This window comes from Felis catus, chromosome C2, assembly GCF_018350175.1.
Source record: "Felis catus isolate Fca126 chromosome C2, F.catus_Fca126_mat1.0, whole genome shotgun sequence".
In the NCBI taxonomy this organism is placed as follows: Eukaryota; Metazoa; Chordata; class Mammalia; order Carnivora; family Felidae; genus Felis; species Felis catus.
Genome location: NC_058376.1, coordinates 108,210,356 through 108,237,477, shown reverse-complemented (window position 1 = coordinate 108,237,477; position 27,122 = coordinate 108,210,356). Strand labels below are relative to the sequence as shown.

General features: G+C 43.7%; 1 protein-coding gene and 1 long non-coding RNA gene across 7 annotated transcripts in view; one reads left to right on the top strand and one right to left on the bottom strand.

Annotated features, from left to right (window-relative positions):
* KCNAB1 (potassium voltage-gated channel subfamily A regulatory beta subunit 1) overlaps positions 1–27,122 on the top strand; it is a 419,709-nt gene that overhangs the window by 305,657 nt on the left and 86,930 nt on the right. The gene's annotated exons all lie outside the window — the stretch shown is intronic.
* On the bottom strand, positions 8,121–27,101 carry LOC111562283. Its single transcript, XR_002745389.2, has 4 exons — positions 27,041–27,101; positions 26,647–26,779; positions 19,897–20,193; positions 8,121–8,811 (listed from the first exon to the last, which is right to left on the bottom strand). It is a non-coding gene; the product is annotated as an uncharacterized LOC111562283 (long non-coding RNA).

Genomic DNA, 27,122 nt, shown 5'->3' with positions numbered 1-27,122 from the left:
CGGATTTGTAGTCAAACGTTAATCTGGGAGTGTCCTGAGGGTGTTTTTGGGTGGGATTAACATTTGAATTGGTAGACTAAGTAAAGCCGGATGGCCCTGGATGGCCCTGCCGAATGTGGGTTGGGTGGTCCTCATTCAGTCAATTGAAGCCTGAATAGTACAAAAAGGCTGACCCTCCTTGGAGGAGGGGAACTCCTCCCGCCTGAGTGCTTTGAGCTGGAACAGCAGACGTTTCAGACCTTTGGACTTAAACTGAAATATTGTTTCTTCTCTGCTCTCAAGCCTGCTGGCTTTTGGACTAGAACGGAAACCATGGGCTCTTCCCATTCTCAGGCCTCCAGACTTGGACTGAATCTACACAGCAGTTCTCTTGGGTCTCCAGCTTGCAGATGTCAGATCTTGGGACTTCTCAGCCTTCCAATAATGTGAGCCAATTCCTTAGAGTAAATCTATATATATATATATATGCCTATTGAGATGGATAGACATATATATCTATATACACAAGTCTATATAGAAAGAGATTTTATATTTTAGTATAATTATATAAGTATTTACACATAAAAAGGTATATAATAAGGAATTATATAAAAAAAATTATAAGATTTAGTTTCCCTAGAGAGCCCTGACTAATGAAAACATTTTGCTAGTTTTTTAAAACATCACACAGGTGTGTGTGGCAAGCCAAGCGGCCAGATATTTCCAGGAAGTGACACATGATATAGGGAGATGAGGGAACACAGATGGGGGGATATGTGGTCACATGCTCATAGAATAGCTATACCTATAGAATACCATCATCCTGGGCGCCCGGGTGGCTCAGTCGGTTAACCATCTGACTCTTTTTTTTTTTTTTTTTCAACGTTTATTTATTTTTGGGACAGAGAGAGACAGAGCATGAACGGGGGAGGGGCAGAGAGAGAGGGAGACACAGAATCGGAAACAGGCTCCAAGCCATCAGCCCAGAGCCCGACGCGGGGCTCGAACTCACAGACCGCGAGATCGTGACCTGGCTGAAGTCGGACGCTTAACCGACTGCGCCACCCAGGCGCCCCAACCATCTGACTCTTGATTTCGGCTCAAGTCATGATCGCAGTCATAGAGCCTCGCATTGGCCTCTGCACGGAGCCTGCCTGGGATTCTCTCTCTCTCCCTCTCTGCCCTTACTCGCACTGTCATGCGCTCTCTCTCTCTCTCTCTCTCAAAATAGTAGATAAACTTAAAAAAAATTAATGATACCATCATCCCGCAGGAGGTCTGGGCTGTTCTCTGGTCAGGAAGGGCGTTTTCTGTAGTGCTACCAGACAGGGTTAGGTCTGGGTGTAAGCAGTGAAAAGGAACACCCCATGCCTCCAGGGCCCCGTTTTACACAAGCCTTGAGGCTGTAACTTACAGGGCGGTGCAAACTGCCTCTACCTTCAGCATGTTTTGTGTTCTTTAGGCAGCCCTTCACACTTCATTCTCCTAGAGTAAAATATTTAACACCTTGGAGAGCCTACACTGACTCTCTCAAGAGGTGTTTCTTCTCCACTGTGACCGCACATCAGAATTACGTGTGGTGCTTTAAAAAATGCAGGTAGCCAGTCTCCGGCCAGACCTCTGGAGTGAGAAGCCCCCGAGGCCCGCTCCGGCTGCAGATGTTTTTAAAAGGCCTCACTAATGATTCTGAGACGGTGACAGGGTTGGAAGCCATTGCCCCAACCAGGTGGAAGGAGACTGAGACGGGTATGACCTGGGACTGGTGAGCCAGGAGCCAGCATCTGTGACCCCCTCCTGCTAGCCCCTGGAGCTGGCCTGAGGCATCTCCACCTGACCGGCCGGCTCCCAGAGGAGAATCTGCCCAGATTGAGCTCGCCTTCCCTTCCATTCAGCACCCGCCACCTGGGCCTGTCTTGCCTTATGCCCTTCCCTGATCAGGGCAACCTTCCAGAGCAAAAGCGGTGAGTCGTAAGCATAAACCTTGTGGGCTTCTTTTTAATGTGTTGCATATGTGCAGAATGTACTGGCCTGTCTGCCTCTGCCTGAGAGATGCTCTCACTGAACTAAATATTCTCACACTAGGAGAAGATGACATTAAATATTTAACATGGATGGCATTATTTTTGTGACACCCTTCGTGAGTCTCATTCTTGTAGCAAGGCCAGTGTAAACGAGCCACTTTGCCTATTATTATAACAACACAACAACAACAACAACAAATATTTATGAAGTGCCTCTAAGACACTTGAGAAACTATTTAAAAAGTACAGTTTCTTCCCTTAGAGAGTTTACCAATTTTTCTTCCTGACACAGTGAGTTATCTTAAGACCAAAATACCCACAAAATTGAAACACCGCATGGATAGCAAACATACGATAAGAGAATCTGGGGCTGGAAAGTCTACCTTGAATAACTGCCGTGGTGCCTACACATTAAAACTGAGCAGGCATTTGTACTTGTACGAGATTATTTTAGAGTATTTCTTCCTCATTTCCTACTTTCATCAATTAAATGCATAAGGTTTGCTGAGAACCTGCTTATACTGTGAATGGCCAGTGACTGCGGGCCGTGTGCCTTTGCCTTCCCTCCTAGAGTGTATTAGGAGCTAAGATAGAGCCAGCCGGAGAGAGCAGCTGCCTCAGAGCTGGGGCCAGGGAAGAGCTTGGGAAGAGAAGACAAAGGAGTCTCTAACAACCCCATCTTCACCCCCCACTTTTACAAGGATGAGTGGCCCTCACTTCCTAACCTATGATTGACAAATGAAGCCAGTCTTTGTACAACCGTCAGGTAGCAGGGGAGGGAAGGTCCTCCAGAGACCCAGATGCAGGCCGTTTGCTGGAACTGATAATTATACACAGGGTCTCACATATATGAGAGGGGTCATTAGTCCTTGCAGTCACCACCCCCTATACAGATGAGAAAAACAGAGGCAGGGATGATGGGGGTTTGGAGTGGTGGGGGTCTGGAGTTGATGGCCAAGAAAGAATTCTTGAGACATCTTTGTTGCAACAAGGGGATTTTATTAAAGCACGGGGAGAGGACCCACAGGCAGGAAGAGCTGCACTGGAATTGGGAGGAGTGACTGGTTATATACTATGGAGTTGAGGGAGGTAAAGCCAAGAGGAAGGGCTCCAGAGGGACTTTGATATGTCAAAGAAGACTCCTAAGATACTGGAGGCCTTGCTCTTGTCAAGCTAAAGTTGTTTTCCCTCTAGTCGGGCATTAACATTAGGACAGTAGGGGGTTCCTGGAGAAATGGTTCAGTCTGTATTTGCCTCAAGTATTTGTCAATGAGCTGCAGGTTATAAGGAAGTTTAATCTGACCTACCATTTCCTTCTTGTCTTTGATCCCCGCATCACTCCAGAGGGGAGGGTGATGTCGGAGGTCCAGGAAACTGAGTTTATAGGTTTCTGAAGATTAGGCTACTGATAAAATGGCCTTTTTCTTGTAATTTACTAAGATATTTGTGAACTGATGGAGACTCCTGTCCTGTATGACTGTGATCTCCATCAGTTAACCATTTGTTTTTCCCTTTCCTTTGTTCTTGGGCAGCCAGGAGTGCCCGGGGAATATCACACATATCCCACCTGGGGGGACAGGCAATGGCAGCACGGGTAACTTGCCTTAGGCTCCCTCATCAGAAAGAGGGGAAATGTCTTGTCCAAGTCCAGTGGTAGAGACAGCAGAGCCCACACCTCCTGCCTCTGGCCCGGCCACCAGCCACCTGATCCTTACTTCTTCTCCACCCGCAGCCTCCAAGTGCCCACAGCCTCTTCCCGGCCTCAGGTTCCTCCTCGAGAAGTGAATGGCTGGACCAGACATGGGAGGCTCATTCTAGCTCTAACAGTCATGATGTGGGCAGTGATCAAGTTCCGCATGACTCCAGAGCGGCAGCTGGGTGAAAATGCCCACAGTCTACCGTAGAACTAGAGAATGGGGGTGTCGGAATGACTCCGGGAATCACTCAGGGCAGGCAATCACAGCTCCACGGACAGCATGGGGGCCAGAATGCACATCTCATGGCCCATGGCCCAGTGCGCTCTCCCTGAAAGAGATTTCCAAGTAAGAATACAAGTGAGTGCAGACCTTTTGTGTTCCCCTGGATGCCCTGAAGGAAGCTCCTAACTCCCGACTTAACCTCCTGGGCACATTGCCCTAAAGACGTCAGCTAGTCCTGCCTGTGGTTCCTCTAAGAAGAAGCCTGACGAAGGCACACCTTATGTACATGCAAGTCTATTCGTGTTGTTTACCTGGCATTTGCCCTGTACACGAATTTTATAAAGATGACACTTATTAGACTATTTTCTGAAACCATAAAAACCCAAATGGAAGTTTGAGAAAGTTTCCGAATTTCAATCAGCAAAGTTGAGTTCCTCTAATTGTGAGGCTAGAATTCGAGGGACCCATCCGTTGGGGTGCTGACCTTCTGTGGAATGGGGTGCTCAGATTAAGAGAGCGTGGGGCTGAGGGGAGCCCTCGGAGGGCGGCACACATGCCTGAGGGGGTGACCGGCTGTGGGTCCACACAGGAGGGGAAATGCGTGGCGTTTCATACCGATGCCTTAGAGGCCTCAGCTGGATGCAATTAGGAATACAATTCCCAACTCCTTTTACGTCTGTTGAGTGTGAATCCGTCAGAAGCCTTCTTGAATAAGTGAACAGAAAACTCGGCCAAAGCAAAGTGAAAACCTCAGCTTAAGCCAAAACAGAAAATTCTAGGCTCGTGTGGGCAGTGGACACTTTAATGGCGTGAACTCTGCACGCTGGAGGTCTCATTCTCAGGCTGCCCTCAGAGCAACAAGATGGCTGTAGCAGCCCCAAGCCTCCTATAAATACTGGTTCCAGCTGGCATATGTATCCGTCCCTGAACCAGTTACTGAAGGAATCCAGTCCACCAAGAACCAGCCCTGAAGCTGCAGAAGGGCTTAAATCTACAGAATGCAGATGCCCAGAGGAAATTTAAAGGACCCTTGCGTAAAAAGCACTGTGTTCCTCTGCTCCGAGTTCAGACAAATCCTTGGAACCGGAAAACCCTCCCCCACCCTTATTTTTGCTTTTCTGAGTTTTTCTATGCCTTTGGCGGCCAAGGTTAAAAACGACGGTCTCCCAGGCTTTTCTACGGTGTGAGGTACACACAGAGTCTGGTGACCTTGGTGGGTGTTCATTTCTTGCTCCCTCGGTTTGCCTAATCGACAATACTTTTCCTCCAGAGGGGAAATACGTCCCTTTGTCTTTTTAATATACTCTCCTTTACATTTTCCCCCAAGTGTGGAAGGATCAGAGAGCCCCAGGCTCATTTACAAATAAGAGCGTCATCCTAACACCTGGATGACAGAAATACGCAAAACCTCCCGAAGAGCAAAGCAGAAAATACCATCAGTGGTCATTTTACATCTGACGACTAATTAAAATGGGAAGGGGGAAGAGGCTACCCAACATGTAATTATAGAAAACGTGATGGGGGCGCCTGGGTGGCTCAGTCGGTTAAGCGGCCGACTTCAGCTCAGGTCATGATCTCGCGGTCCGTGAGTTCGAGCCCCGCGTCGGGCTCTGTGCTGACAGCTCGGAGCCTGGAGCCTGTTTCGGATTCTGCGTCTCCCTCTCTCTGACCCTCCCCCATTCATGCTGTGTCTCTCTCTGTCTCAAAAATAAATAAATGCTAAAAAAAAAAAATTTAGAAAACGTGATGAGGGAACAGAGCAGTAGCTGAGTTAGAGCTGACGGCCTAGCCATGGGGCTCCCTTCAGGCTGTGCAGGAGGAAGCCGAAGGATGGAAAGTGCTGGCGGGGCTCTGCTTACGGTGACTGGAAACAAGTTTTCTGTGGGACTTTGTCGTTTTTCTTTCTGGTCGCTCACTCCCCTTCCCTCCCAAGCATCCCCATGCTGCTCAATGCTGCTCCGTCCTTCAGCCCTTGCTGGGCAGAAAGTGCAGCCTGCTCTGCAGATACGGCAAAGCAGATACGTGTAACCACTGGCTTACAGAGAGGTTACAGAGAGGAGACAGGACTGGTCCTGAGACACAGTTCTGGAAGCGGGTCTCTGTGCCTTTGTTACTGTCACATCATTCCCGGGGCCAAGGGAGAGGAGCAGAGCAGTCACCCTCCCTTTCAGCACCTTCCTGGGAGGGGCTTGTCCCCGGCCTTGCTGGTGCATCTTAGTTTGTGAGCTCTGAGGGGGCCAGGAACCGCGACGACAGATTTGATCGTCCTCATAAAGCACGGAGGCTGGCACCCCTCATTCATTCTCACGTTCGTGGATTGCGTGAAGTTGTGCCAGACGCTGTGCTGGAGGAAAGGGGGGGAAGATGCACCAGAGCACCACTGCCTGGCCTCACACAGTGAGTGAGTGCAGGGGAGGGGGTGGGGGGGCAGCGACCAGATTCCTGGGATGGATTACATCTCTGGTCTTTGTGCCCCCAGAGGACACCCTGTATTTATGTTTGCTGGTGAGCTTCTTCAGTCTGACTTATTTCTTGCTGGATTATCCGTTCAGATCACATGCCTAGATCAGAGAAGGCGTTCAGTATGTCTCATTCATGGAATGAATGAGTGAATCACAGTGTGACCAGTGCTCTGAGAGAATTCTGACGTGCTGTGGGAACACATATGAGGACTGCCTAAGGGAGAGGTGGGCAAGTCATGGAAGGCTTCCTGGAGGAAGAGACAGCCGAGTAAGAGAGGACAGTAGGGTAGGAAAGGGCGAGGCCAAAGAGTAAACAAGGTAAAAAGCAGTCTAACAGTGACTAGTGCTAGTAACAGTGCTAGGAGTAGAGAGGCAGAGGATAGAGAGGTAAGACATAGAAATGGCACAGATGAGGAAGTGACCACCTCTTCTGGGGAGTCGGGGAAGGTGCTGGGCGAGGCAGTGGGATTTTGAGGGATGCAGGGTAATCTGTTAGGGTGATAGGAAAGAAATCTACAGCCATTTCTTTTTCTTTCTTTTCTTTTCTTTTTTTTTTTTTAATTTCTCACTTGACCCTCACTCAGATCTAGGCTTGAGTGTTGCTTTCCTGACCTTCCAGGTCCAGCTAGAGGCTTCCTATTAGTCCCCATTGCAACCCCTCTTACCATGGTGTGTGTGGCCTTTTGGGTCCTGTGCTGTAATTGTTCGAGTGTTTTTCTGTCTTCCCCACTGGACTGGGAGCCCCAGGAAACAGAGACCATTATTATCATTTGCCATCTTGACCCCACCATCTGGCATGGTTCTGGGGGAATGATGGGGCCTCGATAAGTATTTTCTAAATGAAGTGATAAACTCAGGAAGAAAAGCGTGGAGGAAGTCTAAGTTAGCACGGCCTGGAGGAAGAATTATATAGGGAGAGAAAATGATAAGAGAGGACTTTGGAAAGATGATGAAGAACATTGGAGGCCATGCCACAAAGCTTGGAATTGATCTGTTTTGTGATGGGGAGTCACTTGGCCAGATGCATTTTAGGGAGCTCACTCTGGTCGCAGTGGTCACAGACAGCAAATTAGGACTGGAAATAGAGGCAAAAAGAGAGACTGCACTGGACTCGCTGCACCGGACTCAATATCCTGGCTTTTACAGAAGATTAAAGGTAACCATCAGTTACTTGCTCACTAACTGTGAGCCCAGTTCATACTGTGTACCTAGACAGACAGCCTACACAGAACACATATGGCAGTTGTGAGTAAATGAGGCTTGATCAAATTAGCAAAAGATTGGTAAAGAAAACACAAAAGGAAATGTTTTTAAAAGCATAAAATAGGGGCGCCTGGGTGGCGCAGTCGGTTAAGCGTCCGACTTCAGCCAGGTCACGATCTCACAGTCCATGAGTTCGAGCCCCGCGTCAGGCTCTGGGCTGATGGCTCAGAGCCTGGAGCCTGTTTCCGATTCTGTGTCTCCCTCTCTCTCTGCCCCTCCCCCATTCATGCTCTGTCTCTCTCTGTCCCAAAAATAAATAAACGTTGAAAAAAAAATAAAAGCATAAAATAAAATCTCAGAAAAATGGCCTAAAATAGGTGTCAGCATAACAAATTGCAAAGTTTTAGAGATTCGGTAAAAAAAAAAAAAAATGCTGGTTTCTAGATATGTTCTTTACATTAAAGGGCAAAAATAAACGGAAAATATAGGAATGGGCAAATAAAAATCAGACAAACATGAACAAAAAGGAGGTGAGGTGGTGGTGTAAAATTAATATTAAATGAACAAAGTAGAATTCAGGCAAAGAAAAGATACAGTAATGAGCGGTGATAATTGGTGGAGTGAGCTCCCTAAGAAGGAGCAAGGGGATAGGACCCAGAGGATCCATGGAGAAACAGGTCTCGGATAGAAGGAAGCCTCTTCCACAGTGACAGGAAGAGAGGGGGAAAGGTTGGGTGTCATCTTAGTTCACGATCCCTTAACTGAGGAGCCAACGATGAGTACACACCCATCTGAGGGTGAAGGAGGTGGGGTGTCTGCATCCCAGAGGGAGTCCTCAGGCATCTGGAGACCACTGGGAAATGGGCAGGACATCCATTGTGTCTGTGATGGGTAGGTTGCTGGACTTAGGAGCAAGAAATAGAGGGGACACTAGTTTGTCTGCTTTTATGTTCTCGGTGAAGCAGGAAGTGTGAGTGGTCTGCTGATGCTGGAAGAAGAAAAAGTGGGGCCTGAGGTTGAGAAAAGTAGAGCATCTTTGAAATCCAAACAGTGGAGGAAAATGATCCAAAAACAGAGCCCATCAGTGCATAGTTACTGTAGACCGAGAATTTACAACGCGTCCATCTCTGTCTTCTGTGATTTTCTCCAGCACGGCTCAGCATCTTGGTTATGGGTGATGAGAGCCAGACAGTCAGATTGATCCGGGTGGGGATTTTTGCCAGGCAGCTGCAATAAAAGAACAGGGAGACAATGGAGCTGAGAACAGGGTAAGAGAAGCTTTTACATACTCAATGACATCATTCAGCCATCCTAACCTTCCTGGTCAAGGAAGGAATTGAAGACAGAGTAGACTGGAAGAAAGTGAAGAGTTTAAGGACAGAGTGTGTGAGGGAAGGTAACTGTACAAGATGAGCAAGAATGAGAAATTCTAGCAGCTACGCAGAGGCTAATCACCAGATGTTTTATATATATGTTTGGAATAGGATTGAGGCACACCTCCACCCAAGTTCTCTTGTGCCCCAGTTCAGTTCCATGTCTCTTGGCACTTTCGTGGTCTTCTGTTTCCACTCCATCAACATTTTCTACCTTTCCATGTAAGAGTCACTGCCTGTCATGCATACATTTTTTTAATTGAGGTTTATACTTGGGAGTTTGCAATATCCAAGTTGTGCTAAATGTATATAGTTTCTATACCAGCATAATTTTAAGAAGCCTTGACATCTTAGATCGATCAGTGGCTTCTGTGTCAGTCTCCAATGGTCCCACTGAGCCATATGAAGAAGACCATGGATTCTCAATGACCTCTGTGGGGAATGGTGATGCAAAAAAATTGAAAATGTTCTTACGTTTGTCTTTGGAATGAATTTTTAATTTCTGTTTGAATATGGGTTCCATAGACATGAAAACCTATTAAAGGAAAATCAAGAGTTATCTACACTTAATAAAATATGCAGGAATGGGATAATGATCTAGTAGCCCGTCTCTGCCTAGGCTTCTGTTAAGCTTTTAGATCTCCATATTGAATTAATCATTCTACACGGCACCAGTGGGAGAAATTCCACCTTGACCGCATCAGACTGATGTGTCACACTTGCACCCTCCTCTGTCAGGATTGGTGGTCCTTGTCATCTTGTCCCAGAAAATGAGACTGCTGATGCTCTTTTTTATTTCACCCGTTTTTTCTTCCTACTAAGCTATTTTCGCTACAGTCATTTACTGCCACTGGGATTTTTGCACAAGGTTAATAGTACTAATAAAATGAAGGGCAAAGCACCAAAGAGAGAACCTTGAAAGAATAGTCTGTAACCCTTTATTTGGTCAGGGCTAAAAACTCTGCAAGACATTACAGCCTTGAGTTTGGGGTGAAGGCCACTTTCAACCTTCTTTGCTGAATTGTTCTTCACTCTCTGGGCCCTGCACTTAATGTCATACTGGGATCTTGTAGAAGGAGTGAGTCCATTCCAGTGATGTCCCAACTGCTGCCTGGATGTTTTTTACTCCAGCTGCCATCACAGTCACATGGGAGATTTTGAAAAATACCTGTGCCTGGGCTCTTCCTCAGACCAAGTAAATCAGACTCTCTGGGGTGTAGCAGGGCATGAGCTTCCAAGTGGTTCTATTAATTGGGCCAGAGTTGAGAATCACTGACCTGGACAAGGAGCTCCAAACTCTGCTTCTGAACAGTTGAGGGGGCAACCCTGGCGCACCGGCTGAGTTACTCGTTCATCACGTGGCTGGGTTTAAGAGGGAAGCTTTGAAGGGCACCTGGGTGGCTCAGTCAGTTAAGTGGCCAACTTCAGCTTAGGTCATGATCTTACAGTTCGTGGGTTCAAGCCCCGCGTCAGGCTCTGTGCTGACAGCTCGGAGCCTGGAGCCTGCTTCAGACTCTGTATCACCCTCTCTCTCTGCCCCTCCCCCACTCATGTTCAGTCTCTCTGTCTCTCAAAAATGAATAAACTTTTTATTTTTTTTTATTAAAAAAATCTTTTTTAAACATTTATTTATTATTGAGAGACAGAGCATGAGCAGGAGAGGAGCCGAGAGATGGGGAGACACAGAATGTGATGCAGGCTCCATGCTCTGAGCTGTCAGCACAGAGCCTGACGCGGGGCTCAAACTCACAAACTGTGAGATCATGACCTGAGCCGAAGTTGGACACTTAACTGACTGAGCCACCCAGGTGCCCCAAATGAATAAACTTTTTTTAAAAAAAAATTAAGATGGAAGCTTTGAGCACCTGAGAAATTTCACTTCCGAGGCAGTGTGCAAGAGGCACAGCCCTAGAGGAGGCAATTTTGGTGTCCAGTTGAAAGAAGCAAATGCCAAGTGTGGTGTTTGTTTTTCATTTAGCTTTGGCCTCCAATTAAAATTCAAAAATTCTGTGGCGTTTTGGAATGTTTTAGTCTATCCACCACTCTCCATGGGTCGCTTCAGAATAATCCAAAATAAATAATAAGTTTTCCTAAGCTTTGTTAAGGTGGGTATACTGTTAGAGTTGATACATTCCAATGTTGACTTTGCCTTTCGCTGTGGTCTCTGGAAAAGTCATTTATCTTCTTATGGAACTTTTGGTGCTTTAAATAGTACCTCTTTGGAAGATAAGAAGGGAAGTAACATTTAGTGAGCATCCTTTGTATGTGTAGTACTGTACTAAACACTTGATACATGCTGTTGAAATCATTTAGAGCATGGGCTGTGGAGCCAGAGTGCCTGGGCTTACATCCTGGCTGAGGTACTCCCAACAAATACACTCAAGAGCCCAGAGTGGTCCTGAGTTTCAGGTGACGTGACGTCTATAAAGTGTGTAGCACAATGGCTGGCACAATGCGAGTTCTCGAAAAAGCGTTGGCTTGCTTTATCATCGTCTCACAGAGTTCTCACAGTGATCCTGGAGTGGGTGTCATCCTTCGTTTTAGAGATGATCAAAGTCTTCAAAGTCAACCTCTTTATCCATGGACACATTTTAGAATGGTTGCAAACTAAGAGAAATAATTTCAGGACTTGAGAGAGAGTTAACCTGCAAAAGTGAGCTCTGCTCTGGGGGGGAGGAGGGACAATGATGAATAAGATGGACAGACTCCCTCTCTTTGTGGAGAGTGGGCAGAGCTCTCTGTTGACCTTCAGGACCCATGAGGCGCTGTATGTACCAGATCTTCTGGTAGCACTTTCTTCACCATGATTATGTATTCTTTCCTAGTTAATAGGCAGCTGTAGTCCCTCATAGGGAGTAGCCCCTAAGGTTCTTGACTAATCACAAAATGCTCAAAGATGGAGAGTCACCAGGTGGATATTTTTGCTACCTCAGGAGTTTCTTCTGGGAAGACTCTCCCTTGTTTCCTGAAACCAGGGCCCCTGGTGCTAGTGTAGCAGAAGGAGTAACAAGAGGCTATCAGTGCTTTAAGAGGGCAAATACAGGTGTTATTCTACGATGAGTCCCAGATCCATGGCAACCTCCAGGACCCCTTCTGGAATGTTCTTTCTTTCCTTTCCTTTCCTTTTCTTTTCTTTTCTTTTCTTTTCTTTTCTTTTCTTTTCTTTTCTTTTCTTTTCTTTTCTTTTCTTTTCTTTTCTTTTCTTTTCTTTCTTTCATATAGTTTAATTTACATCCAAGTTAGTTAGCAATGATTTCAGGAGTAGATTCCATAATGCCCCTTACTTATTTAGACCACCCCTCCTCCTACAACCCCTCCAAAAACCCTCTGTTTATTCTCTGTATTTAACAGTTTTTTATGTTTTGTCCCCCTCCGTGTTTTGTATCATTTTTGCTTCCCTTCCCTTATGTTCATCTGTTTTGTGTCTTAAATTCCTCATATGAGTGAAGTCATGTATTTGTCTTTCTCTGACTAATTTCGCTTCGCATAATACCCTCCGGTTCCATCTATGTAGTTGTGAATGATAAGATTTCATTCTTTTTTTTTCTACTTCATTTATTTTATTTTTGTTTTTTATTTTTTTAATTTTATTTTTTATTTTTTAAAATTTACATCCAAATTAGTTAGCATATAGTGCAACAATGATTTCAGGAGTACGTTCCTTAATGCCCCTTACCATTTAGCCCATCCCCCCTCCCACAAACCCTCCAGTAACCCTCTGCTTGTTCTCCATATTTAAGAGTCTCTTATGTTTTGTCCCCCTCCCTGTTTTATATTATTTTTGCTTCCCTTCCCTTATGTTCATCTGTTTTGTCTCTTAAAGTCCTTATATCAGTGAAATCTTATGATTTTTGTCTTTCTCTGATTAACATCACTTATCATAATACCCTCCAGTTCCATCCACATAGTTGCAAATGGCAAGATTTCATTCTTTTTGATTGTCAAGTAATACTCCATTGTGTGTGTGTGTGTGTGTGTGTGTGTGTGTGTGTGTGTGTGTGTGTGTGTGTATTTACCACATTTTCTTTATCCATTCAACCATTGATGGACATTTGGGCTCTTTCCATACTTTGGCTATTGTTGATAGTGCTGCTATAAACACGGGGGTGCATGTGTCCCTTCGAAACAGCACACCTGTATCCTGTGGATAAATGCCTAGTAGTGCAATTGCTGGGTCGTAGGGTAGTTCTATTTTTAGTTTTTTGAGGAACCTCCATACTGTTTTCTGGAGTGGCTGTAGCAGCTTGCTTTCCCACCAACAATGCAAAAGAGATCCTCTTTCTCCGTATCCTCACCAACATCTGTTGTTGCCTGAGTTGTTAATGTTAGCCATTCTGACAGGTGTAAGGTGGTATCTCATTGTGACTTTGATTTGTATTTCCCTAATGATGAGTGATGTTGAGCATTTTTTCATGTGTCGGTTGGCCATCTGGATGTCTTCCTTGGAGAAGTATCGATTCATGTCTTTTGCCCATTTCTTCACTGGATTGTTTGTTTTTTGGGGATTGAGTTTGATAAGTTCTTTATAGATTTTGGATACTAACCCTTTATCTGATACGTCATTTGCAAATATCTTCTCCCATTCTGTCGGTTACCTTTTAGTTTTGATGCTTGTTTCCTTCACTGTGCAGGAGGTTTTATTTTGATGAGGTCCCAGTAGTTCATTTTTGCTTTTGTTTCCCTTGCCTCCAGAGACGTGTTGAGTAAGAAGTTGCTGTGGCGAAGATCAAAGAGGTTTTTGCCTGCTTTCTCCTCGAGGATTTTGATGACTTCCTGTCTTACATTTAGGTCTTTCATCCATCTTGAGTTTATTTTTGTGTGTGGTGTAAGAAAGTGGTCCAGGTTCATACTTCTGCATGTCACTGTCTAGTTTTCCCAACACCACTTGCTGAAGAGACTGTCTTTATTCCATTGGATATTCTTTCCTGCTTTGTTAAAGATTAGTTGGCCATACGTTTGTGGGTCCATTTCTGGGTTCTCTATTCTGTTCCATTGATCTGAGTGTCTGTTCTTGTGCCAGTACCATACTGTCTTGATGATTGCAGCTTTGTAGTATAGCTTGAAGTCTGGGATTGTGATGCCTCCTGCTTTGGTTTTCTTTTTTAATATTGGTTTGGCTATTTGGGGTCTTTTCTGGTTCCACACAAATTTTAGGATTATTTGTTCTAGCTCTGTGAAGAATGCTGGTGTTACTTGATAGGGATTGCATTGAATGTGTAGATTGCTTTGGGTAGTATCGACATTTTAACAATATTTGTTCTAGATTTCATTCTTTTTGATTGCCAAGTAATACTCCATTGTATATATATACCATGTCTTCTTTATCCATTTATCTGTCAATGGACATTTGGGCTCTTTCCATACTTTGACTATTGTTGATAGCACCGCTATAAACATTGGGGTGCATGTGCCCCTTCAAAACAGCACACCTATATCCCTTGGATAAATACCTAGTAGGGCAATTGCTGGGTCATAGGGTACTTCTATTTTTAATTTTTTGAGGATCCTCCATACTGTTTTCCAGAGTGGCTGCACTAGTTTGCATGGAATGTTCTTTCATTGTATGTGCTAATGTACTAGTTGGTGGATACACAGATTACTAACTCATAAGGGCCATAGATGGAGTCATATAGACTAATTTGTTTCCAAGCAATGAATTAATGAAAAGAAGATCAGCAGGCAATAAAAAATGTATTGAACATTACTTCTATGCTGATCATTTCTTACCTGCTGTTCTTGAATTCATTCATTCATAAAACACTAAGTCCCTCCTATGTACCAGGTTTTATATAGTCTCTGGGGAGATAAGATTATGCTAAGATGTTAGTAGTTTTGAAAATGTCTCAAGAAGGCCTGTCTTCTGTTTTTGAGAATAATCCAAAATATTATTGACACAGAAATATCACTTTTGTATTCTTTGATGTCTGTGGTTACCTAAATTTATATATATATATTTTTAAATGTTTATTTTCAAGAGAGAGAGAGAGAGAGAGAGTGAGCAGGGGAGGGGCAGAGAGAGAGGGAGACAGAATCGGAAGCAGGCTCCAGGCTCTGAGCTGTCAGCACAGAGCCTGACGTGGGTCTTGAAATCGTGAACCGTGAGATCATGACCTGAGCCAGAGTCGGACGCTTAACCAACTAAACCACGCAGGCACCCCTATAGATATATTTTCACACAGTACCTTAGGGAGTTTCCTTCCATTCCTGTAAAATTGGGACTATGTGGTTATAGTGCCATCACCTCAATGCCAAAGCCTGGCTGGGAACATCAGTGTCCAAATCAGGCTTCCAGGAGCTATTCTGGGCTTCTCTCATATCCTCATTACTTTTTCAGTATAGCATAATATACCATTTCAAAGGAGAATGACTCTATTAGAGTTTGGATTGAATGGGATCTCCTAAAGATTACAAATATATCAACATGCTTTTGATTTATTATTGCTTCCTTTTCTTCTTTAACATGATAAATTTCCATACATAATTTCTGAAAAGGGAAGGCCTGTGTCACTTAGTTAGAAGTAATGCGTTAAAAAACACTCATGTATAGTTCTAGGCAAGATGCAAAAATACCCCATCCACTCAATCTCAATACAGCTATGAGTTTCCCATTAGGAAAAGGATGTTACAGATTGAAAAAAAAAAAAAAAAGAACAAAGCTGAAATCATTAACAGTTGGTAGCAATCAGAGATAGATAAAATAAGCTAATTTTTATATCTAAAATCATAAATCTACAGGGAAATGAGAACTGAGTTAGAGTGTAACAAGGTTGGGGACTTTTTAATCTTTAGGTTTTTACTACATTATTCCTTACATATTTCCTCAGTTTTAATTTCTCTGTATTTCAAAAACTTCTTAGTCGAAAAATGTGTGAATCATTTTGTATTCCTACTTTCATTAGTAATACTTAATACTATAAACTCATTTAATACTATAAAACCATTAAGCTCAGAGTCCAACAGGAAAAATTTGAAGACTATCACAAAATATTTTTCATTCCTTATTACAATGTATTACCCTTTTCTTTTCACTAAAAGTTTCTTTGCCTTGCCATGGAATTAACATTTATCTCCTAGCATATCCTGATAGTCCTATGAACATACCCCATAGTTTTTATGTATAGACACACCAGAGTTATTCAAAACTTTTACTGTTTGGAGAGACGAGAACTCACTGAACCTTCAAAAAAACTATATCCCTGCACAAATATAAAAAGATTAGACATAAATTTTTCAGAGATAAAAGAAAGCATAAAGGAGGTTACAACTTTCAGACTTCTTAACAATAGTGTTTTCTAGACAGTTCTCATTTATAGTAACTTCTGTGGAAAGGCAAAAGATAAAAAATAAATTAAAAATATATTTGAATGGGAGCATCTTGGTGGCTCAGTTGGTTAGGCGTCCAATTCTTGGTTTCCGCTCAGGTCATGATCTCATGGTTTTGTGAGTTCGAGCCCCATGTGGGGCTCCACGCGGACAGTGTAGAGCCTGCTGGAGATTCTTTCTCTCCCTCTCTGTCTGCTCCTCCCCAACTCACACTGTCTCTGTCTCTCTCAAAAATAAATATAAATTAATAAATAAATAAAAATAAAAAATTTAAAAAAATATATAAATATACATATATTAGCATATATATGTATATATACACACACACATATACACACACACACACACATATATATATATATATATATATATACATACACACACACATATATATTTGAATGTATACTATGTTCCAGGCCCTGTGAATTCACAGAAAAAAAAAAAAATTTTAAAAAAGGACTTTGAATCTTAAGCAGATCCCATTTTTAAAGAAGATATTGGGAATACTTTAATTTGTTGAAAAACAAAACCCAGCAATTGCCATTTAACCCTGGTGTCCCATAGTAGTTATCTGATTTTATTCTAATACTGTGTTATTTCACCTACATTCACTATTCTGTACATTTCTTATAGGAGTTCTTCCAAAGAACCAAAATGAATAAAGCATCTGAATGATGATTGGTGGTTATAAGCACCCTGGAAACTTCACTGTAAGAAATAATTTTCAGCATGTAATTATCAGTACATGAAAATATGAGGAATTTTAACCGAGAAACTTAATACAAAATACTAACAAAATATGAACACAGCCTCTTTTTCATGTTCAGGAAGTAGGAAGAGCTATAATCTGGTGAAACCCTTGTTTGTGAATGGATTTCCCAGGGAAGTAATAATGATTTTTTTTTTAAATTTTTTTTTCAATGTTTTTATTTATTTTTTGGGACAGAGAGAGACAGAGCATGAACGGGGGAGGGGCAGAGAGAGAGGGAGACACAGAATCGGAAACAGGCTCCAGGCTCCGAGCCATCAGCCCAGAGCCTGACGCGGGGCTCGAACTCACAGACCGCGAGATTGTGACCTGGCTGAAGTCGGACGCTTTGAGCCACCCAGGCGCCCCAATAATGATTTTTAAAAAATGCTTCTGGTTATAAAAGTTTTAATATTCATTTCAATAGTGTGGGCACAAAATTAAAACGGAGAAAAAAATCATCTGAGAATCTTTTTGGCTTCATTTTAACTTTTCATAATAGACTCAAGGTGCAGGAGTCCTAGCTCCATAAGGAAATTAAAGGGGCTTAAGCCATGGATTTAAATTACCATGTATTACTAATTCTAACCCCTAAATGGAGGGGAGGGATTATTGTTTTCGGGTGGAAGACTGAGAGCAATGAAATGTCATTCACAAGAGCCCCAGTTGAGTAGTGTCAACCCCACAATTCTGCTTTATAATGCAAAACTGTCTCTTCTAATCTCCATACCCGCCCCCCCTCCCCCGCCATCCAACACTTCCATCACTACTTCCTTGTCTTTAAACTTACTGAGCAGATTCATGGGAAAACAAAACAAAATGGTTGCAGGCAGATTTGCCCTGAAACAAATCTTAAAACAAAATGGAGCTGGCGGTATCCCTGCACAATGAAGTACATAAGACTTTAAATCAAAGAAAGAAGGAAAATATCAAATATCTGTACGTTCTCAATAAGGATCATGAAGAAGCTTACGTCAGTCCCAGCCATTTAACCCTCAAAACATCAAGCCTGTGCGCAGGCATTAGACGAGGTCCAGGGTCCAACTCCCCACAGGTTTTCTGGGAGGCCAGACACCCCCACCCCAACCTTGCGTAATCCAAGACTGACTCCCCTTTGCCACTGCCCTGCCCACTGGTATCCCGTGCCCCAGAATTCCTTCAATGACAGGCACATGTCATTATTGCTCAGCCCCTAGCCTTGGCTCTGGGGTTCTTAAGGGTTTGAGAGCTTAAAGCCCAGGATGGTTCTGTGCATGAGGTCTTATGGGAAGTGAAGCTAAACGTGCCCTGAGGTTGAGTTGAGAGAATCTGCGAGCATGGAGGTGGCTCAGAAGATTGGGGGCAAGTGTATGCCATTCTTACACCACAGATGAGGCAGTCTGGGGGCAGAAACTGGTTTAAAGCTCATCAGAAGGAAGGTTCAGCGGAGGAGGCATTTGGCAGAGGGAAAACATAGGAAGTTTCATGAAAGAAGGGTGTTGTTACAAGCATTTCCAGCAGCCACTATGCATACCACTAATCTGGAGCAGAGTAGTGGGGTTGTAGGGGAGGCATCATTACCAGAAAGCAGCCCAGGGCTGGGAGAGACCATGGCCTTGGAGGCCCCACCACTGACCAACCGTGGAAAGACACTTCACCTCCTCGTCTATAAAATATGTGGAACTCTTCAGATCTTCCAGAGTTGCCTGTAGATGGGAATCCTACTCCCCATTTACGATGTGGAACCTGTCTGAAAGCCCACTTTTATTCCACATGGTCTTTGCCCCTTCCTTACCTAGTTTCGTTTCTATTTCAAGTTCTTTTATTGAAGTGCAGGTGTGAAAGCAGCCCCCTCAACCTCCCCCTTCCCCAGAGCTGGAGTGGCATGACTGGTTCTTGCAAGAAGAAGTAATCAAAGTAAAAAAGAAAAGGCTACGTTGTTATCGTATTTGTTAACTCAGGCCAGATGCTCATTAGCAATACACTAGAAGCCAAAAATGAAAAACCAGGCTGCAGCTTGGATCCAAAAATAAGGGCCAGGCTCTGTGGAAAACATCAACAGATGCAAACCAGAACAGGGAAGAACGTTTTGTCTGCACCATTTGAAAAAGATAGAACCTTCAGCTGTGTCCCAGGCCCCCAGACACAGATCCGTGTCTGGTTTATCTGTAGGGGCCACACAGGTATAAAGAAAAGGAGGAGATACTAATATCTCAGTATGAGAAGCGTCTAGAACAGTGGTCCTCAACCCTGTCTGCAACTGGAGTCACCAGAGGATCTTTTAAAAATTCTGATGCCAAGGTCCTGTTCCCAGAGATTCTGATTTAACTGGTCTGGCGAGGGACCATAAAAAAGTCACCCTTTAAAGCTCCCCAAGCTATTCAGATGTGCAGCCAGAGCCGAAGACCACGACCCCTCATCCACGGTAGCGAATGGGGGAAACGACCAACATGCTGCACGCAGTCTTGGGTTGGAGACCCTTTTTCACTAGGGCTGGAATGCACATGCTTCCAAAATGTTTACTGATTCAACAGATGATTATTAAGTACCTACTGTGTGCAGCCTCCACTTCAATGGCTAGGGTTGAAAATGTTAAATTAAACTCGGTCCTTGCCCTCAGGACAGTTGATGGGGAAGTCGCATGAGAAAAGAAAGTACGTAACTGCAAAACAATGTGGTCAGTACAGTAAGAGCGGTTTGTTCAGAGTGGTAGGGGGAGAGTGAATGGGGTGACTCCCCTCAAAGTCCAGCCACAGAATCGTGAAATTAGGGACGAAGGAAGCCTGAGGTCCCCAATTTTGTGCAAGGAAATGAGAAATCAAGAGGTTGGGACATTCTCAGGAACACAGAATTAATGGAACAAGATCTAAAATACTCATTCTGACTCACCGGAGGAAGTGTTAGGGAACTGCGTCTTGCAGCACTGAATTCTGAGGCTGAAGAATAAGCAGGATTGGGGCACAAGGACATGGGAGAGGGTTCCGTTCTCCAGAGCCTCAGCCTGAAGCTCAGACAGGAAAGGGCCTGCAGGGTCATTCTCCGGACCTGATCTCAGGCGATGGCCAACAGCTGAGTGCCCCCTCCTCCAAGTCAGCACTGGTCCTGGGCTCGCGTGATTTCTTCCTTTCCAGTGCAGGTTAGGGGGGGTGCTCCTCCCTCCAGCTCCACATTTCTCTGGGAATCATTCTATTCAAATGAGATAGTAAACGCATTAATTTTGCCCAGTGAGTTGTCTAAGTTCAATGAGATCTGGGTTTTGAGCTTCTAACTTTAAACTTTTCAGTGATATAACAGATTAATAACTCCACACACCTCCAGATTAAACACCCTTTGACCATTTGGTCAGCCTTGACTACCTAGAGTTGCATGTGCTCTACTTGCAAAACAAGAATTGTTAAATCCATAATGAAATGTGTTGAATTGGTTCCCCATTCTCCCCTTCCTCTGACCTTGGTGTTGTCTTTAAAGTCTCATCTTCTCTCTGGGGCACCTGGGTGGCTCAGTCAGTTAAGCACCTGACTTCAGCTCAGGTCATGATCCCACAGTTGATGAGTTTGAGCCCCAAGTCAGGCTCTGTGCTCACAGCTCAGAGCCTGGAGCCTGCTTTGGTTTCTGTGTCTGCCTTTCTCTGCCCCTTCCCCAGCTCACACTCTGTCTCTCTCTTTCTCTCAAATAAATAAACATTAAAATTTTTTTTAAAAAAATAAAGTCTCACCTTCTCTCATACCCTACATCCTTTTGATCAGCCAATCCTATTGGCTGTCCTTCAAAGTCTATCCAAAATTCAAGTACTTCTCCCATCCTTGCTACTACTACCTCAGACCCACAACCATTGTCCTGTCTCACCTGGATTTTCACAACAGCCTTCCAGCTGGTGCTTGTGTTTCAGACTTAGCCTCAGAGCTGTAACCTCCCTACCACAGATGCTCCATTTTGAGAAGGGTCAGACTGTGTCACTTCTCTGTTGGTATTGGCCTGTCCAGGGTCCTTCCTAAGACTGACATGACCCCACGTGATCTGTTCTCTCTGACTTCTTGGACCTTACTTTTTCTTCTCTGACCATACTGGCCTCCTCCCTGACCTCGAAAAGGCAAGCGAGCCCCCTTCCCCATTATTCACCCTGAGACCGGAGCGCTGCCTTCAGACGGCTGCACGGTGAGCTCATCCACTTTCTTTGCATCTTTTCTCCAAAATCACTTTCTTTGCGAACTTTATCAGACTACCCTATCTAAAATCTCAAGGCTCACCCCCTGACATTTCATATACCGCATCCCTGCCTTATAAAAATGACTCTCTTTAACGATCGTCAGTAAACACTATGTATTTTATGTTTTATTGCCTTATAAAATTAACATTCATAAATAAGTACTGCATATTTATTTTTTCTTATTATTTTGTCTTTCCTCATAAATCTACTCCAGAAGTAATTTTTAGTTTTGTTCACTGTTGCATACTGATCATTTAGGTATAATGCCTCGCACATGGTATACTCAATAAATACTAGCTGAATGAGAGAGAACAGAAAAATTACCTGTGACATAATAAATATTACAATTGCATTTGTAGATTCCTTTTCTGATAGTTATAAAAAAAAATCCAGGCCATAAGCAGGTCAAACCGCAATATAGAAAAGGAGGTCACCAAATCCAAAACCTTAAAGTGACTCAAACGCAAATTGAGGGACATACTACAAGTACTTGATTGGGACTCTTGAGAAACATCAAGGTCATGAAAGACAAGGGAAGACTCAAGAGCTGTCACAGATCAGAGGAGACCAAGGAGACGTGATGCCTAAATGCAATGCTGGATCCTGTGTAGGACGCTGGGACAGAAATAGACACTGAACTTCAGAAAGGGTCTACAATTTAACTGTACCAATGTTAATATCCTGCTTGTAATGAGGGCACTAGGATGATGTATATTTTAAAGGGAGGTAGCCTACTTGAAAACATTATTACATTCTAAATGTCGAAATATCTCTTCCTACTCAAGCAAGGAGGTTATTTAAATGATAAACATGTTTCCTGAATGAATAACAAGAAGCAATTACCCTGTAAACCACCAGCAAAGCATCCAAGTAACCAAGATAGGGTGTGTGTGTGTGGTTATGTGTGTGCGTGGATACATGTGCAAAGGAAGTTTTCTTTTCTTTTTTTTACAGTTCAGTAATTTTTCTATGCCATCGTAGCTGTATGCTCCGGATACAAACAGATTTTCAAAGCATATGTTCCTTGATGTATCAAGGAGTTTCGTCAGAAGACATAATAACAGTTCAAAGTTCTCTTTATACTCTGCTTGTAAAAGGTTAGAAATAACAAGTGTCAGTTTAGTAAAATTATCTTCTAAGTAACATCCCACTAATTTAAGATTTCACAGTGAAGTAATCATACACCATTCTAGGTCTTGAGAAGGCATGTTCTCATTAGAAGCAGAAAAATGATTAAGAAACTTGTCACAGAGGGTTTCTGAGAATGACATTAACTAATAAACCACCTTATATTTTCTGGAGAGGAGCGGTAAAGAATAGAATCATACAAGCAGCATTCTCCTGTCTGAAGGATGCTGCTTGATAGCTCCCCATCAGAAAGGAATTCACCCTATTTGTAAGTGGTAGGTCTTCATCGGGGGTGGCTGGTGAACTCTGCCTGCACTGGGTCACCCCCTCCTCACTGGAGGCCCTGCAGCCAGGGAGAAGGCCCTTCCCTTGCCCTTCTCCGGGAGGGGGCCTGGCTAGCTGGGCTCCTGGGGTCAGGGAGAAATATATCAATCACCCAAGGACTAGAAGAGCTGTTGACAAGCATTACTCATGTTTCTGTAAGTCAAAACAAACATGTTTGTTTGGTGGGAAACTATCCCAGTATTTTTGTAGATTACCAGCAAAGAGGCAGTTACATCCAATTTCACCAAAACTTACTGACCATCCTCTAAGGACTGACTCACTTCTGTTCTAGGGCTGTGGACATAAGATGAATGGAATAAAATCCTAACCCTCAGATAGCTTACTTCCTTGTAAAAGATGCAGAAGTTTGTCAGCAAATAACTATAAGATAAATGGGTAGGAAATGTCTGAAGGACCAGAGAGGTAGCATACCTGAACTAAGTAAGCTGAATATAAGAACAACCAAGTCCCCGAAATAGAACCAAACTCTGTTTTTGCTAAGTTATAGTGTAGGCCTGTAACTGAGTGTAAATATATATGTGATGCCCATATTCTACTTATATTAAGATGCTTTAACTAACTGAAAAAGAAAAACATTTATTGCTATTTTTTTTTTCATAATTCATTACTGCTTTGATTTGAAATCAGAAGCGTGACACCTACTTCTTCTGAACCAAAATGTCAATCAGACCCTATACCTTTTCACCATGATATATAGAATGTAGCCTTAAATGCTTAAACTGGGAGTGGTAGGTAGTTGTTTTCAGATTTATTTTGGAATAAAGCTTCTTCTAAACATAGGCTCTCCCAACATGGATCACATCTTTGTAAATGATGGTTACCAGTAAGGTGATCTCCAAGATGTGTGTGCAATCCCAGTTTTCAACATTACCATATTCAGTCTTCAGTACCGTTTTGTACTATTGCTCGAGAATTTTAAATGACAGCCCTTCATTTGTACTATCAAAAATTAACCAAGGAAGGTAAGCTGAATAATGGTGGTTTCTTTTCATAAAGTTTGTAAGCCAGTATTCAATGGCCCAGTTGTGGAAAATGAATTTCAAGCTATTATTTTCATTTCTGGAAACTGATTTCAACATGGGCAAGTGGACCACATTATTCCTAAACAAATGAATTTCCCAAAGACTCTTATGTGGTGGGGACTGAGAGAAACAAACTAGACCTTTGTACAAATACTTGCAAATAGCCCTGTAGAGAAATATTCAAAAGGTGTAAATGGGTTGTAATATCAGTAAGAAGCTTGCAACTTTGGGCCAGTCTTTGCTGCTGAGTGGAGCTAGGACTATTCCCTCTGATGACATGAACAGTTAAAAGAAATCTCTTTCAGTTTCACAGCACAAGTAAGCCAGCAAATTTATCAACCCAACACTGACCTGATTTTGCTCAAAGATACAGAAGACTAGCTAATCTGTGGTACTAATTGCTTGTCCCATTTCAGTTTTGTAGCCCAAAGCAATTCCTAATGAGTGCTGAAATTAATGGACTTATGTATAGTGCCCTTACAAAATAGTGCCACCTCCAATCTGTTGCTTGAAGATCCAACATCAGCCCTCCCCTCTGCGGGAGCCTCGTCTTGCGGTAACACTCATAGCTGGGAATAGTGTGTTCTACCTCCATTGGTCTGAGACCTTTCTCAGTACCACAGAAGCCATTTCCCGATGTTTTGCCTTTCAGGGACTCCTTGTCTAAAAGTTTTCGGACCCCTCCAAAATTCTCCCCGCATCACAAATAAATACAGCTAAAGGTCTGCTCTTACTTACATCCACGCTCTCATTTGCTACAGTAGAAAGTACCACCAGTGACTGAACTTACCCTGAAAGTTCTCAACCCTATTTTGAACATGCTGAGCTACAATGTTTCTGGTTACACTAACATTCGCTTGTTTATGCTCTGGACACATAATTTCTGCTGCATTCAAAAGAAACTCTTACAAAAAGCATTTGTCTGTAAAAAGGTTTTGATGCCCAGGCGATTTTTTTCTTTAATAGAGAATTACATTTCACAGGAGATCGCTTATTTTCTTCTTGTTGGAAAACACACGCCACCGTTTCTTCAATCCATTAAGTTTTTCAGCGCCCATCTTTTCTGTGCACCCGTCATGGCTCGTTTTATTATGGTGCCTTAAGTTGTAATTTTTCTGGGCGCACATTCTCTGTTTGGATATTCTTCGCATCCAACCCCTCCAACCCCCACAAAAAGTGCGCTCCTATCTTTCTTTTTTTATACTCAACTCTCTTTTTTAGGAGATGCACAAGCTCATCTTTTTCTTAATTTTACAGTAAGAAAAATAGCAGTAAATGTGTAGTAGTAAATAACTGCTATTTGATTCCAATGTTGGATGCAAAGGTGTGTGGGTGCTCGCTACCTAGGGAGGGCATAACCCTTACACAGAGGGCACTGTTCAGGGCATGTCTGCCTTGTGGGGACACTAGTCTTCTGTGGTTCAGAGAAGCTGGAAATCAGACATTTTAAAGGAAAATTTCCTAATTATTTAAATAATGGTACCTTATTCAAAATGTATTAAAATACCAAGCAGGTCGACATTGTTCTAGCCAGACACAACAAGTCTGCAAGCATTTGGAACCTCCGGGGATGGAGGGTGGGACAGGAAAATAATTCATAGTCCCTGAGAACAAAGAAGAGAAAAGGTCCGATGATATCGGCGTGTTTCTGTGGAGTGTGGAATCCAAATGCGGTAATTAATTCGGAAGTATTCTCATGAGGCCGCGCGATGCAATGAAAAGGATACCCTTCTTGAAGGCAGGCCTGTCTGGGGAGTCCTGCATATTTCACTTAATAGATTGACTGATGTTGGATTCCTTATCTGGAAGTAGGGATGATAAAACTGTCTTGGAAGCTTATGAAATGATCAGAGATCAAAGTATACACGTTTCTCGGATTCCTGTGACCATTTGTGAGGTGTGAGCATGGGGGCTCTCGCTGTTAGGAAATGCAGAACCAAAGATTTCAGACACATGTCTTTGTATGCCCCACACACGCCACTTGTGCCCTGGCTCTCGCTCTTGCCCCCCTGCCTGTCTGCATCACGTCTCCTCACTCTGTGGAATGGCCCGCCACAGCTTGTCAGCACACACTGATGCTTCTGCCCTCTGGCTTTCCCCGGGAATGCCTGTTCCTTCCTTCATCATTCAGTAACCTCCCGTGCAGCTCAACCAAAATGTCACCTCTTCCAAGAAGTCTGTCTTGACTGCCACCTCCCACCAGTCTAGTAGAGCACTCCTTCCCTTCCTGCCTTGTGTTCGCCTGGGTTTAGCCTTGTGCTATTGTCAACTGTGAGCTCCTGAGAGGGAGGAACTAGGTCGATCATCTCACTGTCCCCAGCATTTGGGTGCAATGCCTTTGCCAGGCATGCAATTCGGGCTAAAGACAAAAAACGGATCAAAGAGGGAATGAATGGTTGCGGTGACTGTAGACTGGTGTGGGGAGAGCCCACTAAGTCTGCTTCCCTCTTGCTTTTAATCTTTATTTATTTTTGAGAGAGAGAGAACGTGTGCAAGCAGGGAATGAACAGAGAGAGGGAGACGCGGAATCCCAAGCAGGCATCGGGCTCCGAGCTGTCAGCACAGAGCCTGACACGGGGCTCGAACTCACAGACCGTGAGATCATGACCTGAGCCAAAGTCAGAGCTTAACCAACTGAGCCACCCAGGTGGCCCCCTCTTGCTTTTAAATGCAGATCTTTGGCTGCTGATTATGCCTCTCTTGCCCTGCCTTCCCAGTCCTCACTCCAGCTCTTGACTCCATCCCCAAACCAATGGAGATTTCCACCCTGGAGTAACAGGCTCAAACAGAGAAGGTGCTTAAGTGTCACCTTTTGGGGCTTGAAAGCATGGAGAGGAAGGACATCTGAGAGGATTCCTTTGGAAAAGTAATAGGGAACACAAAACTGAGTCCTTTGTTGGGGGTAAAGAAGGGAAGAACCATAACGCAAGGTCTCACCTTCATGTTCAGAAATGGTGGCCTCGTGTACCTTTTCCCTTGTGCCTTCTGAATTGGTGGCTTCCGCGACAACGCATGTGTAGCCAAAATGGCCTTGGTTGCCCTGCACTCTTGCGCACTAGCCTTCATGGTCCTGTAGCAGAAGAAAAAGCGTTTTGTAGGGCAGGGCTGCCGTAGCATAGATGGGGCCTTTAAGTGAAGAAAGACAGCCCTTCCTCCAGAGGGATGCAGACCCCTGCTGGAGTATTTCCCAAGGGGAGGAGGGCGGCTGGATTTCATCCAGGCACCCCGTGTGCCCCTTATCCAGATACCTTTGTGAACAACCAACTGAAGTAGCCCTGTTGCAAGAAAAATTATATATAATATTATATAATATTAGAAAAATGTTCCATACCTTGGATGGCTCAGTCAGTTACACATCTGGCTCTTGGTTTTGGCTCAGGTCATGATCTCACGGTCCGTGGGTTTGAGCCCCA